This window comes from Saimiri boliviensis, chromosome 1, assembly GCF_048565385.1.
Source record: "Saimiri boliviensis isolate mSaiBol1 chromosome 1, mSaiBol1.pri, whole genome shotgun sequence".
Lineage (NCBI taxonomy): Eukaryota > Metazoa > Chordata > Mammalia > Primates > Cebidae > Saimiri > Saimiri boliviensis.
The window spans coordinates 66,973,011-66,985,961 of record NC_133449.1 but is presented as its reverse complement, the minus strand read 5'-3'; positions in this window follow the sequence as shown (position 1 = coordinate 66,985,961).

Genomic DNA, 12,951 nt, shown 5'->3' with positions numbered 1-12,951 from the left:
TCCATCCTGTGTCCCTGCCTCTTGGGCAAACCCCTCCTCCACCCCACCTGTGATCACTCCAAGCACCCTTCCGTTCCCTTCTCTCTGCCTATCCAGTTATCAGTTTTTCAAGACCTAGGTAACATCCCTGCCTCCAGGAAGCCTTCCTGACTGCCCCAGTCCATTCTAACCCTTTCTTCTCTAGCTTCCTGTTTGCACCCAGCATTCACAGTCCTCATCGGGCACACTTACTGACTCCCTGTGACCTATCTTGCTTCTTATCTGATTTTCCAGGCCTTTACCACCTTGCCTTACTGACCAGTCTGGGCAAATATTAAGCCAGGCATAAGGGAGATGCTCAGAAGTCCATGCACTGATGGATGCCCCCGCCGCTCTTTCTCAATTCCTCACTCCAGACAGTGTCAGTGAGGGGCCCATCCTTAGAAGGGTCCTTGGAGAATCAGGTTGGATGGGAGCAGGCGCTCTCTCTCTCTCTCTCTCTCTCTCTCACACACACACACACACACACACACAACTGTGGCTGATGGCACCAATCAATGGCAGAGGGCTGGGGAAGACTAGGTTACTTCTTAATTTCATCCCAAGGCTGAAATCTCTGAGCCCAGGCACCAGATGAGCTTCCTGTGGCAGCCACGCTGCCTGTCTCACCCAAACTGCCTGTCTTCACTCACCACCACCCTCCATGCACCTTCAGGGGGAGGGGGCTGGAGGTGGGCAGTGATATGAGTCTGAAACTACAGCCAGAGACCAGTAAGAGACCAAAATTGATGCGTGACTCATTTTAGGGCTGCTGGCTTGGCTGGCTGCATGCAGTGTGTGTGTGTCTGTGTGTGTGTGTGTGTCTGTGTGTGTGTGCCTGTGTGTGATATGACAGTGAAGACAAAGCTGAGCGCAAACCTCTGGCAGCCAACAGCTGCAGAATTGCATCTCCTGAGAGCTTCTCAAGTCTCCTTGCCATCCCCACATACAGCCTTGATGAGAGTTGAGCAGGCAGCTTCTCCCCAGAGAGCCTCAGGGCCAGGCTAGGGAACAGGGTGTTATAAACGTCAGAGGCTGACAGGCGACAAACCTCGAGACATCTCACACACAGAAAGGCACATACAGGAGAGGACCCCACAGCTGGCAGTGCAGGAGCCCCAGGGAGGGCACAGGTAGACATATGGGCACATGAGGACTCATTCAAAGATATTCAAGCAAGCAGGAAGGTACCAGACCCACGTAGACACCAAATACACACAAGTACTAAGCCCACAGATACAGCTTCACACCGGACATCCTCCTGTGACACCCAAATCAATCCTCCTCAGTCAAAGGCAGCCTTTGGCCGGTTTGATGCAGTGACAACAGTTTGTCACACCCATCTCACCACCCCTTTCTTTGCAGCTACCCAGTTTTGCTTTTTTTTTTTTTTTTTTTTTTGAGGGGGGTCACCTGAAGCGCGGCCAGCTGAGCTTCCCCTGCTCTGGACCTAAGAGGCTCTCTGTCTCAGGGCTGTGGGATTTGGGAGATGGAGGTCAAAGTTGGAAGGCGGCTTTCCACCCCTCTGCTGGGGGCTAGAGCCTACCCCTTCCACGGAGGGGAGGTGGCCGGGGCAGTGAGGGCAGGCAAGCCCCCCAGCTCTCCCAGGGCCCAGCCCTGGTTGCTTCACTTGCTGGGATTGAGCACGTCACGCCTCTGATCCCCACATCATGCCTCTGACCCCCAAGGGAAAGTCTGGGAGCAGGGGCTGGGAGAGCCTTGTCTGGAGTCTCCAGTGTCCCCCTTCAGGCCTCTGGGCAGACCCATCCCATCATCTGCCAGCGGGTCCTATAAACCAGGGCATTCATGGGCAGCTGTGCCTCTGGCCACTAGAATGCAGCTTCAAGACCAGCTTCAGGCTCCGGTCCCAGGGTCAAACCTGGCTGTGTGAGCCCTGATCACTCTGCCTGGGCATCCCTTAGAGCTGGACACCATGTGGGCAGAGCTAGACCTATAGAGCCAGGAGTGCCCACAGGGACAGTCCCAGGTGCTGACTACACAAGCAGGGGAGGCCCGTGTGTGCCAGGCAGCAGAGCTGGGCCTAGGGAGGGGGTCACAGCTGCCCCTCAGGGCTGAGCTGGGCAAGCAGGTTCTTACTGAAGGCTGCCTCCTGTCTGGACTCTCAGATGCCACCCCAAGCGTGGTATCTCCCTTCTCATCCTGTCCACGTCGCACACAGCATAGTAGAATTCCAGCTCCTCTCACTCTGGCCCCACTCTCTGCCCTCTGTCTATAGCCCTCCTCTTTCAGATATTCAACAGGCTGCCTCCTCATCATTCAGGCCAAGATCACCTTCTCAGGGGGGCCGTCCCTGATCACACTAACTAAACAGCAGCCCCCATTCCATTCCTCACTTTATGCTCCCTCGTAGCATTTATCACTACAAGAAATGCAATCAATGTTGATTTATTTTCTGTCTCTCCCACTGGAATGTACACTCCATGAGGGCAGGGACTTTGGCCTGGCTAGTCCCAGAATTCCCCGTGCACACAAAAGTAAGCATGCACTAAACATGCTCGATGAACATGAGCAAGCACGCAGATGCAACTGACACACAAGTCCTGTGTGACAAACGTGCACACGCAGACACACACACACGCATGCACCCGCACGCACTCGTGAGCACAGCCAGTCACCTGTCTCACTTGGCTCAGCTCCCTGAAGCCCGAGGGAAGCGTTATCACCCACACTCTCCCACTCAGGCAGCCTCCAGCTCAGCCCTCCTGGTGCTAACTCGGCCTGACACGCCAGTTGTACATGGGACCTCCTGCGGAAGCTGTGGCAAGCCCATCACTAATGTGGTGCTGCTAATTGTCTCTGTGTTGGGCCGTGGGTCGCCGCTCGGTCAGCCATGGCTGATACCTTCTTCCCACTTGTCTCAGGAAAGGCACTGCTGTCCCCTTCGCTTAGTCCTCAGCAGGCCACTGAACCGCACATGCCTGGCCACACGGGACCAACCGGGCCAGCCAGCCTTTCTGATGGTGGCTCCTGCCCCACTTGGTCTTCACAGAGAGCAGAGACAGCTCAGCAACAAGATGGGCCCTGGGCTGGGTTGCCCACGGATGTAGTGTAATAAAGAGGGTCTGAGGAAGGAAGGGCCCAAGCCCAGCATCTGTGCATGACCTGTCAGGGTGCCCTGCCATCAGAACGCCCCTCCCAGGTCAATCCTTGCTCTCCCTCAGGGCTCCTCTCAAGTGCACAGCCCTAACTGGGGCGGGGTCCTGAATGGTGGGGAGAGGAAGGCCCCTCACTGGAGTACACAATCGATCCTTGCGTGTCTCCACCATCAGGTCCCTGAGCTTGATGCTGTCATGTCCCTTGACCTTTTCAGCGGACAGCTTTTGGGATGGAAGTGGCAGTCCCAGCTCACCCGCCGTCATGCTCCGGTCTGGGATCTCGGGACTCTGGGGAAGGTGAGGTGGCTTTTCCTCAGCCAAGGCTGGGATCCTCCGAGGGTGCTGGTTTTCCTCCCAATGGGGTTTGATGGTGGAGAGTGGGACAGTGCCTGGGCCACGAGAAAGCGAAAGCCCTGGCTTCCTGTGGAAGGTGCTCACTCTACTCCACTTTTCACGCCTCCAGAGCCCGACTTGTACCAGCTCAGTTTTACCCGAGCCCACACCTCCTCCTGCTTTGGGACTAGAGTACCTCTCACTCTCCAAGGCACCCTCCAATCCTGCATTTTCTAATGCTTCTCTTGCCTGCGCTTGCGCTCTGTGGCCACCTCCGTGCCCCATCTGCCCCAGGCAGGGGACTGCAGAGCTGACCTCAGACCCTGGGGAAGGTCCATCTCTCCTGCCTTTCTTCTCCCAGTGCTCCTGCTGGGGCTTCATGACTGCAAAAAAACCCACTGTGTCAACAACTCCAGTGGCCTGCCTTGATATAGTCCATCAGGTAGACAGGCAGGATGATGGGGAGGGCCCATGAGAAGCCCTGGGTGACACCTCCTGGCCCTGGCCTGGCCCCAGCCTGGGTCTGGAGAACTGAGAGCCACCTGGGTTGTTCTCCATAGAGCCTAGAAAAGGCTGGAGCCACCCAGGCCTTCCTGAAACAGTATCTGGGGGATATTCAGGGCTGCCCCAGAAAAGAAGGTAAGAGGAAGAAGGAGTGGAGGGCTGCCAGCCCCGCTCTCCCACGCTGCTGGGCCTCGGCTTGGTGCCTCTACCTGAGGCCTTCAGCAGTGATGAGCTGGTCTAGGGTATGGACTCCCAGCTGCTGCTGGTTCCAACCCAAGGGAAACAAAGCCCAGGCCTAAGGCTCCAGTTCGAGGCATGTGGGGAGTTGAAGTTCTGTGGCCTTTGAATAGGATCCAGGCTTTATAAGTCAGTGGATTGTTAAAGAAAAAAATCAAACACGAATAGAAATTAGACTTCTAGCTGGATTTACCATTAAAATCTGCCTGTGGGATTACTGAGTTGATACAAGGACTCCAGGGCCACAGAATGCATGGCGCCCTGTAGATCTATGTTCACGTCCAGAGTTTTCCAAACTGGATGGAAGAGAACACTTGTGTGTGTAGCAGGGAAAGCGCAGTGGGGACTCAATACCACTTGAGAGATCAGACTACATCTGTGCAAATAACCTTGCTTCTTTAGCCATTAAACAGGATGAAACAAGTTTCTCTCCTCTGGGGCTTTCTGAGCCTCACTGGACTGATGGGCAGTACATTGTGTCTCTCCAGGGTAAGGGTGGGATGGGTGGATTTGGGAAGACTCAGTGTTCCCCAGGACCACAAGAATTCCGTGTTCTGGAGGTACCCATTAACATCTCTTGAGGAAACACTGGGAAGCGTTGCTGAACTAATCTATGGAGTAATACCTCATTTTGTTATTTGTTGTGACATATAAATCCTGCCCTAAGTTATTGAAAGACAATTTTATAAAACTGAAAGTCAAACATTTCCCCTCCTAAAAACACTCAAGTTGTATTACCAACAGCATGAATCGCTGGGGTCACTCCCTCAGCCTTGCTCTGGGCCCCCTCTCTGGAAGAGATTTCCTCACACAGTGACCAACTCCTCCCATTTTAAAAACGGAAAAGTCCCATGTTGCAGGAGCCCTCCTCAGTTCTGAGCAAACCAGACTATTGAGCTCGTTCCCTTCTAGCAGGTTCTGGAACAGCCAGTACTGACTGCAGTCAGCCCCGGGAACTCTCTGAGACCCAGAGGGCATGATGCAAGGGGACTTGGGATCACTGATAAGCTACTGGCCTGTCCTCTGTCTTCTGTCCAGTCTCTTGCCTGCAGATCACTGACCCGCTCTCCTGGGCAAATGAAGGGAAAGAAATCTGCCCGGCCCTGCCCACCACCCACAAGCACCCAAGCATGACACTCCCAGTCCTGGCTCTGACCCTGTCTCCTGTACAAACCGCTCCTCCACCCTACCCTTGCTTCACTCCAAGTGCCCTTCCTGCCCCTTTTCTCTATGCATTAGTTTCTCACCAGTCTTTTAAGACTCCTGCCTCCAGGAAGCCTTCCTGACTGCTCCAGTCCATTCTAACCCCTTTCTTTTCTAGTCTCCCAATGCTCCCAGCTGGTTGACTCTTCCAGCCCCACTTTCTCACTTTCTAGCTTCAGAGAGTGTCAGAGACTTTGGGAGGCTGAAGCAGGAGGACTGCTTGAGGCAAGAGTTCAAGATCAGCCCGGGCAACATAAAGAGACTACATCTCTATAAAAAACTTAAAAATTAGCCAGATGTGGTGGTATGCACCTGGAGTCCTAGCTACTGGGGAGGCTGAGGCAGTAGGATCACTTGAGCCCAGGAGTTTGAGTCTATAGTGAGCCATGATCACACCACTGCACTCTAGCCTGGGCAACAGGGGAGGGGGCATTCTTAGAAGCGTCCTGAGGCCAGGCACGGTGGCTCAGGCCTGTAATCTCAGCACTTTGGGAGGCCAAGGTGGATGGATCACCTGAAGTCGGGAGTTCGAGACCAGCCTGGCCAACATGGAGAAACCCCATCTCTATTAAAAAATCAAAATTAGCTGGGAGTGGTGGTGCATGCCTGTAATCCCAGCTACGCGGGAGGCTGAGGCAGGAGAACCACTTGAACCCGGGAGGTGGAGGTTGCAGTGAGCCGAGATGGAGCCATTTGCACTCCAGCCTGGGCAACAAGAGTGAAACTCCGTCTCAAAAAAAAAAAAAAAAAAGCAGCATCCTGAGAGAATCAGGTCGGATGGAAGCAAGCTCTGGCTCATGTACACATGTAACCATGATGGACAAAACTGCTAAATTGGAGAGGGGTTGAGAACTCTCAGGATTCTGGGAGGAGGCACTCGGGCTGGAACCAGAATCTTCTGGGAAGCTGGTAGGGAGGGGCTCGGCCAGTCAAGACGGTTGCCTGGAGCAAGTCTCCCAGCCTCTGCTTTCTTCCTTCTCCCCACAATCCTGTCCTCCACCCCTGTCTCAGCAGGAGCTCTCTCAGAGACCCTCACTCAGCCCCAGGCTTGGGCTGCTTCCCAGATCCCCAAACGAAAACGGGGAAGGCAGGGCTCCAGCCAGGCTCAGCTCTAGGAGCTGAAAAGAAAGCCCCAGAGGTAAGGCTCTGTGTTACCTTCTTCCATAAGGCTCAAGGGTTCACAGGTAAGAAGCTTATGGCCGGGTGGCTCACACCTGTAATCCCAGCACTTTAGGAGGCCTAGGCAGGCAGATCATGAGGTCAAGAAATGGAGACCATCCTGGCCAACATGGTGAAACCCTGTCTCTACTAAAAAATACAAAAATTAGCTGGACGTGGTGGTGCACGCCTGTAGTCCCAGCTACTCAGGAGGCTGAGGTAGGAGAATTGCTTGAACCCGGGAGGCGAAGGTTGCAGTGAGCCGAGATCGCACCACTGCACTCCAGCCTGATGCCTGGCGATGGAGTGAGACTGTCTCAAAAACAAAATAAAAAATAAAAGAAGCCACGATTTTATAACCTTTATATAGCATATATAGAGTTTTATATGTGTGAATATGTCACTAAAAAGATGCTACATCCATTCCATGGAATTCTAATCAGCAATGAAAAGGAGTAACTGCTGAGACATGCAGCAAAACTCGGATAAATCTCCAGAGAACTATGCTGGGTTGTGGGAAGTAGGAAAATTCCTTTTTAAAGTTTCCTTTCTTGTTAAACAGTAAGCGTGCTAATAACTTAGTTAAGCCCTGTCCTATGTAGCTGTTAAACATGCCATGCTTACAGGCACGTAGTACATTCTGTGTCCTTGTACTTTAACCAAGATATCTGTGCTGGACGTGCTCACGGGCATGTCCCAGCTCTCCCTTGCATTTACCTGTTTAGAAAAGTTTTAAGTTATTAGCCAATCGGGTTTTAGTTTAAATCGTGAGGTCTGGCTCCAGCCAACAGAGATCAGACACAGCAGTAAGGACGACCCCAAATGTGTAAGGAATAAATTTGTGTGTTTTCCTTTGTTCTTTGCACTCTCGGGGCAAAATGGCTAGCGAGAGCACCCTTCCTGCAGTCCAGGAAGTAAAAACTGTGTTGCTGAACGATCCTTTGTCCCAGTACTAATTTTTCTTTGCAGCACTGAGCATCTGTTTCCAACATGGGTAAAAAAAAGGTTACATAGGCTGGGCGCGGTGGCTCACACCTGTAATCCCAGCACTTTGGGAGGCCGAGGCAGGTGGATCACGACGTCAAGAGATCGAGACCATCCTGGTCAACATGGTGAAACCCTGTCTCTACTAAAAATACAAAAAAGTAGCTGGGCATGGTGGCGTGTGCCTGTAATCCCAGCTACTCAGGAGGCTGAGGCAGAAGAATTGCCTGAACCCAGGAGGTGGAGGTGAGCAGAGATCACGCCATTGCACTCTAGCCTGGGTAACAAGAGGGAAACTCCGTCTTAAAAAAAAAAAGTTACATACTCTATGATTTCATTTATAATTTTTAAATTCATTTTAATTTTTAAAATTATATGTGGAGATAGGGGCCTTGCTATGTTGCCTAGGCTGATCTTGAACTCCTGGTCTCAAATGATCATCCTACCTCAGCCTCCCAAAGTGCTGAGATCACAAGCATGAGCCACTGTGCCTGGCCCAATTCTATTTATATAACATTCCTGGAAAGACAAAAGTTTGGAAATGAGGAGAAAATGGGTGGTTGCCAGGGTTCAGGGCAGAAAGGGATTGAGAGTAGAAAAGGAGGAGAACTGGAGGAATACTGCTGGAGACGGATTCCAGCTCCGTATCTCCACTGCGGTGTGGATACATGAACCTACACGTGTGATAAAACTAGAACTAAACACACACACATATTTATAAAAATGGGTACAACAGGCCAGGTGTGATGACTCACACCTGTAATCCCAGCACTTTCGAGGCCGAGGCAGGTGGCTCACCCAAGGTCAGAAGTTCAAGACCAGCCTGGCCAACATGGTGAAACTCCATCTCTGCCAAAAATACAAAAATTAGCCAGGCTTGGTGGCACATGCCTGTAATCCCAGCTACTCAGGAGGCTGAGGCAGGAGAATCGCTTGAACCCAGGAGGCAGAGGTTGCAGTGAGCTGAGATTGTGCCACTGCATTCTAACCTGGGTGACAAGAGTGAAACTCAGTCTCAAAGAACAGAAACAGAAACAAAAATGGGTACAATAAAAACTGGAGAAATCTGATTGATGGACTATATCTATGTTAGTATTTGAGTAGTGATATTATACTATAGTTGTGTAAGATGTTACCACTGGGGGAAACTGAGATCTCTTTTCAGTATTTCTTTCAACTGTATGTGAATCTAAAATTATCTCAAAAAAATTATTTATTTATTTTGAAACGGAGTCTCACTCTGCCACCCAGGCTGGAGTGCAGTGACACAGTCTTGGCTCACTGTAACCTCCACCTCCTGGGTTCAAGCAATTCTCCTGCCTCAGCCTCCCATGTAGCTGGGACCACAGGTGTGTGCCACCACACCCAGCTAATTGTGTGTGTGTGTGTGTGTGTGTGTGTGTGTGTGTATTTTTAGTAGAGATGGGGTTTCACCATGTTAGCCAGGATGGTCTCGATCTCCTGACCTCGTGATCTGCCCACCTCACCCTCCCAAAGGGCTGGGATTACAGGTGTGAGCCACTCCACCAAGCCAATTACTTTTTTTTTTTTTTTTCCAAAAAATAAACAGCCAGGTGCAGTGGCTCTCCCCTGTAATCCCAGCACTTTGAGAGGCTGAGGGAGGAGGATCACTTAAGGCCAGAAGTTCAAGACCAACTTGGGTAACAAAGTGAGACCTCACATCTACAAGGAATTTTAAAAATTAGCCTGGCTTGGTGGTGCATGCTTCTAGTTTTAGCTCTTTTGGAGGCTGAGCCAAGAGTATCACTTGAACCCAGGAGCTGGAGGCTACAGTGAGCTATGATTACACCACTGCTCTCCAGCCTGGGAGACAGAATGAGACCCTATCCTTAAAAAAATATGATTTTATAAAAGGGGGAACTATGGGTTCCCCACATTTGCTAATGGGCAAGGCAGGAGCCTGGAAGAGATGCCCCCTGCCTCTATCCCCTTCCTACCCTTTCCTTGCAGCAACTTCACAGGACCTTTTCCAGAGGAGGTCTGGTCTGGAAAAATTCACCCCACTGCTGTGAGTTCTTTGCCTCTTTATTCCGGGACACACAATGTTGGCAGCTCAGTACCAGGGCTCCATCTAGAAGCCAGATAACTAAATCTAGGTAAAGGAACCAGACGGGCTGGGGAGGAGATGTCTGTGAAACTTTCTCCACTGGTTTTACATGACACAGAATTTACATTGGTTCAACCTGACAGCCCTCTCTCCATGTACACTTATTTTTTGGTTTCCTGCTATACCGTAGCATAGGAGAAGTCACAGTTGGTGCAGGGTCCAATGAGGGAATGGGGAATTCTGATTATTCAAGCACCAATGTCCTAATCCATCATGACCAAAAGCATGTACTAGTGCCCATAATTCACAGGGCGTTGTGGCAATCTGGCTTCTAACCTCTGAGCATTTCTGCCACTGTAAAATGGACATACACTTTATCTTCCAAAGTGTTGTATAGTCAGGCACTATGAAAGAGACATAAACATCCCTGACACCTGACAAGGAGATATGCTCCCAAAATGGCAGTATAGACGGGGCAACTGGAGGGCTCATGGGGTCTTGGGAATCTTAGCAGATGACAGGAGACTAGACACCAATGACCAAAAGCCCCAGTGGGAAAACCGCCCATCTCAGCAGAGGCTACTAGATGACTCTCCTGACTGCTGCTGTAATGCTGTCTAACCCTGGCCATCACATGTCACCCTGGCGAGCCCAGAGGAGGAGGACAAGTGTTGGACCTAAGTTGAAACTTGAAATGACTTAGTTCACCTGTAAGGGATTAACTAGATGAAGCTTTCTGCTTTTAGGGAGAGCGGAAGATTGAGTCAAACAAATCATGTTGTGGAAAAGGTTATTTTTTTGTACTCCTGAGTTTGCAGTCTATACAACATTGGAGCCACTACACAGTTACACACTTTCATATGCAGTGTGTGCTTACACACTAATATACACAGACCACGGGCATTCTCACATGCATATATACCCAGCGGTAGTAGGTGTTAACAACCAGCTTTCTGGAAAACGACAACCACCACCACCTGAGTCACCCCCAGTTACTGATTTCTGGGGTGTAAATACTCCCATCATGGTGATTTCAAGCTACCAACTTAATTACACCTCATGGAAACTGAAGAGTTGTACATAAAACTGGGTCTTTGTGAGCTGTGTGAGCTGGCTCCAGAACAAGTTACAGGTGCACACTTAGCATCTGCCTAAAGTGTCTTAATAAGCAGGCTTGCTTAGATTTCTTCAATAACTGACATGTTAACTTGCAATCTGTAGACATATTAGTATAGAAAAATACCTGAGGACGTCATCTCAACTGTATGCATCTATAGACACATTCAGTCACTTAGAAACAAAGACAAGTTCAAATGTATTTTAAAAATAGACACCTACACATAGATTGACACATGCCAAGACATGCGTATAAACTCACATAGACACCCACATGCTCAAAAAAGAAGAGGGAATAAACCAACTGGATTTGCTCAGGTTGCTGCCCTGGCCTGAGGCCCCATATCCCTCAGGACAACTTCAGATCAAGGCAGATAAGGTCCCTCTTTTCTTTCAGTTCCTTTACATGGCTGAAGAGACTTGAAGGACAGAACATTTACGCCAGCTGTCTATGGCTGCCTCTGCAATCTGGGGACCCCAGGCATCCCTCGTCCCTTCTGGGTTGGTAGGAAAGTCCCATCTTTCCCTTGCTTTGCAGATACCAGCCTCAGAGTCCCACCTCCACCCTTGAAGGAAGCCCCTAACCCCCGCCTCCTTCATTGTGGGAAAGTGAACTCCAGTCTCTCTCCTTCCTCATCCCAGATCAATGGCAGATGTCAGGATGACCCCCTCCTGGCTCCCTCCCTGTGACTCCTGCTCTGCCCCCACCCCCACCTCCGTCACTTATTTATTTATCCCTCACCTGGGCCAATGTCCAGCCTTCTAAGTGTTTCCCTTCTCCAAACTCTCCCTTCCCATTTGTCACCCTATAAGAAACCTGCCAGATTATTTTAAAGCACAGGGCTGAGGTCACGCATGTACCAGCAACTTCTAATGCAAGACCAACAAGGACTAGATCTCTTTGAGGGCCCCCTGACCACATATCCAACTCAGTTCACAATTTCACTTCTCCTTATTTTTTCTTTCTCTTCCTGTTCTGTTCTGTAAAATTAGTCTCTGCTGTGGAATTTGCTTGCTCCCTTCTTTAGTTCACAATCAGGCATTTACTACCCCTCATGTTTGCGGCACCATGCTTTATAGTTTATAAACCACTCTCAAAGCTATTTGTGAAGGCCGGGTGCAGTGGCTCACACCTGTAATCCCGGCACTTTGGGGGCCAAGGCGGGGAGATCACAAGGTCAGGAGTTCAAGATCAGCCTGGCCAACATGGTGAAACCCCCATCTCTACTAAAAATACAAAAATTAGCTAGGCGTGGTGGTGGACACCTATAATCCCAGCTACTCAGGAGGCTGAGGTAGGAGAATCGCTTGAACCCGAGAGGCAGAGGTTGCAGTGGGCCTAGACAGTGCCATTGCACTCCAGCCTGGGAGACAGAACAAGGCTCCATCTCCAAAAAAAAAAAAAAAAAAAAAAAAAAAAAAAAAAAAAGCTATTTGTGGAGCACTGAGCCCTGGACATACTGTAGAGCAGGTGTCCCCAAACTACGGCCCGCGGGCCGCATGCGGCCCACTGAGGCCATTTATCCGGCCCCCCGCCACACTTCAGGAAGGAGCACCTCTTTCACTGGTGGTCAGTGAGAGGAGCACAGTATGTGGCGGACCTCCAACGGTCTGAGGGACAGTGAACTGGCCCCCTGTGTAAAAAGTTGGGGGACGCCTGCTGTAGAGAGTAAAAACAGATGCGGCTGATTAAGTCAATAAAATCTGTTGGGGACCCTGACCAAAAGTCATCTGTTCCAAAATCTTAACTGGATCTGTGAGGAAAGATATTTTATCATTGTCTCTCTTACCACTCTTCCCCTCGACTCCCAAACTACGGCCTCTCTGGCATCACGGGGACAAAGTACAGAAGACAGAGGCTTGCAGATTCTTAAAGAACTTTATCTAGATCTGTCTGGCTTTGAGTTAAAAAAAAAAATTTTTTTTAAGAAAAAAAGTTTAAAAAATTAAAAAAAAAAAAAAGACTGTATCAACCTTGTGAGCATCATGAGAGCAGCTACTGGGATGTTGCAAGCCCACTGCAAACTTGTCTACCTTGCTATCATGCAACATCTTGAATTTCCTTCCCTTTATATTAACTACCCACATGTAATAAGCCACATCTATTATTTGTGTGACCCTAGGCTTATTACTTTGATTTCAGAGCCTCCATTTCTTCACCTGTAATATGTGATTAGAAATCTGTCATTCTCAAGCCATCACCTCCTCGGCATC